This window comes from Merops nubicus, unplaced genomic scaffold (assembly GCF_000691845.1).
Source record: "Merops nubicus isolate BGI_N331 unplaced genomic scaffold, ASM69184v1 scaffold11402, whole genome shotgun sequence".
In the NCBI taxonomy this organism is placed as follows: domain Eukaryota; kingdom Metazoa; phylum Chordata; class Aves; order Coraciiformes; family Meropidae; genus Merops; species Merops nubicus.
Window position 1 is genome coordinate 4,033 of NW_008594271.1, and position 4,032 is coordinate 8,064.

Genomic DNA, 4,032 nt, shown 5'->3' on the forward strand with positions numbered 1-4,032 from the left:
TAAGTGTCTGTTTTCCCCTTAGGGCTGGCACTTCTACTAGATGAGATAACAGCTGCATCTCTGTGAGAAGCTTTGTGAAGGGCAAAATATTTGTTAGCAGTTGCTATTTTCAGCCTTGCCAGAATAAACAAAGAGCTAGGCACCTGCAGTCGTTGCTTTCCAAAAGTCAGCACAATTTGTATGCACTCAGGGGTCAGTGGAGGAGGGCGCAGGGAGATCTCTGGGCACGTCCACCCGCAAGGCTTTGGGAAGATGCTTCTGGAAGAAGGGATAGGCTGTTCAGTTTGGAGACATATGGGACTGTTAGGTGATTAATAACCCTCTTCTAGCGAGGGTGAGGAATACACAGAAGAACAGAGTGCTTTGAAATTATTAATGCATCTTGGGATAACCCAGTGTGAGACCCACACTGGCTATAAACAACAGAGCTAGCACAAACAAACTGGGGGAGTTCAGACAGAGGCAAAGGCAGGAGAAAAGAGAAGTCTTTTTTTTTTTTTTTTTTTTAAACTCCTTTTTCGGTTTTGGTAATTAACCACAACTGGATTTTAGAACACATAATTTTAGACCCTGATTGTCTAAACAACAGGTCTTCATCTCAAAAACAATTGGGCTTTTGGGCTTAATGTGCCTCAGAGGGTTACATAAACTAGATCCAGAGTAACTTCTTACACAAGAAAAACATCCCTGACTGTGTGGGAGAGCAGATGGCACTTAGGTAAACTGTATTTGCAGAACCCCCTCCCCTGTGTCATTAGATGGCAAATGGCTACTGTCACTGCCTTCCCCTCTTTGGGTCTGTGGGAAGCTATGGAAAAAAATAAGTGCTTAATATTGTATGCCAAATGCTGTGGTGATGAGAGGCAGGGAGGGTTAATCTGCAGACGGGTATTGCAAGGGTCAGCGCTGTTGTGCTGCAGGATTTTGTAGCCCAGCTCATGCCAGGTGGCAGCCAGTAAGGTTTACATCCCAAACGTGCAGCCCCTGTGGTTGGTGTGCCACATGAACCAGGGCTGTCAGTCCCCGCTCTAGTGATGTTGCAGCAGTGCTGGTCTACGTGGCACTCTTGAGCAAGGCCTATGTCTTGGCTTGTCCCTGTGATGACAGTCAAAGCTCAGGGAACAAGTCCTGCTCTGAGTGACAGTACAGCAATGGCCACTGGAGCAGAGGGTTAATGGAGGTTTCTGTAGGCCTTAGGCTATTTACTTCCATGTATTGAGGGAACTGGAGGAGACTTAAGGCAGTTAGGCTGGAGTCGATCTCTTGCTGTTATTTTCCTGGGTTGGGTTTGAAAGTAAGTTATGGAAGTGTCTGGTTTTTGTCTCCTCTGCTTACCTGAATAACTACATTCTCTATGAAGCTTGGTGTTTTTCCAGATATAATTTATAAATAAGTATGAAACCCTTAAGACTCAGTAACCATGTGGAGTATTTACCAAAGGAAGTTTACCCTATCACTATGTCCCTCATGGTCTAATTCCTTTCCCACAATAACCCTTTGACTTTGATTTGGTGCAGGTTACACAAGGGTTTGGATTACTGGGGACTACGTCTGTATTATTACTATTGTTACCTGTAGCCTTTTTAAAGGAGGATGGGTACTTGAGGGTAGAGAATATCCAGATGAAAATCATAGAATGGGCTGGAAAAATTGGAAGGGACCCTAGAGATCATCTAACCCAGCCTCCCTGCCATGGGCAGGGATGCCTCTCAACCAGACTAGGTTGCTCAAGGCATCATCCTACCTGGCCTTGAACACCCCCAGGGAGGTGTCATCCACAGCCTCTCTGGGCAACCCATTCCAGAAACAATGCAGCATTTAATTTTGGTGTCATGAGTGAGAAAAACTGCAAGACCACCAGATTTTTTTAGGCTAATAAATTAATATTTATTATTTTGAAATCTATTCTTAAGAGGAAGAAGCTCAAAACTTGACACTGATGAATAATCTGTATGGTTTCTGAAATCTGAGCTATCTAAGGGAAAAATCAATGTCCTTTTTATGCCTGAGGGACTCTCAGGGGGATAAAAGAGCCTGGTAAAACTGTGCATTTTGCCTATTTGTAGAACCAGTGCTAAACAACAGAGAAATGTGAAGATGTTTTAAAGGCCTAGTGAAGTGCTTTCCCCTCCAGTTAGTCCTGCAACGTTTCACAGCTTGTCACAACTTCACAGTGGGTTATGGTGTTGTGGGAACCCAGGGATGGAGATGCCTGATCACTGAACCCGCCTGTTACCAGCAGCCATGCCAAACCCAGAGCTCTTCCAGCATGCTGCTGGGAACTCCAGTTCTTCATTTGCTTGGCTTATCCATATAAATGAGCTCCTGTTGCTTTCAAGGGGTTACGTTCAGTGCAGCTTGTGGAGAAGCAGTTGCCCTTTTTGCCTTGTGCATCATTGCCAGTGTAGGGACCTGGCAAAAGAATCAATCTTTCAGAAGAATGACACTGACTTGGTGCCTGATCCTTTTGGCACCCCAGAGACAGACAGGGTGCCGTTCTTGATTAGCAAAGAGGTGGAGAAGAGATGCTAATTCCAGGCTCCCAACCCATCTCTGTTTTCATCCAGCATTCATCCATACAGCAGTCTCAAGCTCTGAAGCTGACTGTATGTGTATATTGCTGCCAACAATAATTATTGTGGCCAGCAGCATGTAGCAGGAGATGATTTTGCCCCTCTGCCCCACCCTGGTGAGACTCCGCCTGGAGTACTGCATCCAGCTCGGCAGCCCTCAGTGCAATAAACCTGTTGAAGCAGTTCCAGAGGAGGGCCACAAAGATGACCAGAGGGCTGGAACCCCTCTCCTACAAGGACAAGCCAAGAGAGCTGGGGTCATTGAGCCTGGAGAAGAGAAGGGTCCAGGAAGACCTTCCAGTATCTGAAGGAAGCCTGCAGAAAAGCTGTGGAGGGACTTTTTACAAGGGCTTGTACTGATAGGAGGAAGGTTAAAGGCTTTAAATTGGAAAAGGTTAGATTTCTATTAGATGTAAGGAAGAAGTTCTTCACTGAGAGTGGTGAGACACTGGAACGGGTTGCCCAGGGAAGTTGTGGATGCTCCATCACTGGAGGTGTTCAAGACCAGGTTGGATGGGGCCTTGAGCAACCTGGTCTAGTGGGAGGTGTCGCTGCCCATGGCAGCAGGGTTGGAGGTAGATGATCTTTGAGGTCCCTTCCAACCCAAACCGCTCTATGATTATATGATTTAAAAGAATCAAATTTACATTTATAATCCTTCTTAGTTATCTGGAGTATCTTGACCATTGGGTCAGTCTAAAAGTATTTTTGGTGTCACAAATCTAGTTAGCCTGATCTGGTTTCTTTTCTAAAATTGTAATTAAGGTGTCTGTTGTGAACAATCCCTTCCTTCCTCCATCTCTCCTCTGGAAGAAGGGCTGTTTCCATTACAGGCCTTGGAAAATAATGGAAGTCAGAAGGATCTGAAAGAGCCCCATGTGTGCTTTCCCACAGCGTAAACGCATGGAGCAAGGGTGTCTGGGATGCAGCTGGTTGCAATTATTATTTTAGCACTGCAGGGATCATCAGCATGTTGTCAAGGATGCGTTGCTGGGACAAAGTGTCCCACAAAGGCTGGGAGTACTGTGAGGAAGGGCTACTGTCCATGTGCCTTTTTCTTCCACTTTTTACTGGACCTTTAGTTATACCCAGTACAGCCACTCTGTAAAGTCCTAGATAAAAGAGCTTCTAAAACTTGGCATATCATTATTTAACTAAGTGGATAGTTCCCAATGGAAAGGTCTTTTCAGCTTATCTTTGAAAGACAGGGCTTTATTGTGCTCTGGCTCTGTGATAAATTCTCCAGTTTGCCCTCTGTTGAAGGGAGATCTGTTCCATAATTTACAGCTTCTAACTCTTGAATTTTTATGCTCTGAGGGCTAACACTTTAAAAGTGGTGCATGCAATCTCAGAATAGTTGACTCAAAAAATATGCTTATTGAATGTATTTAGTAAGATGACAGATTCTCCATGTTGTTGCCAATCTGTAACACTAAGATCTGCAGCTCCCTCCCTTCTT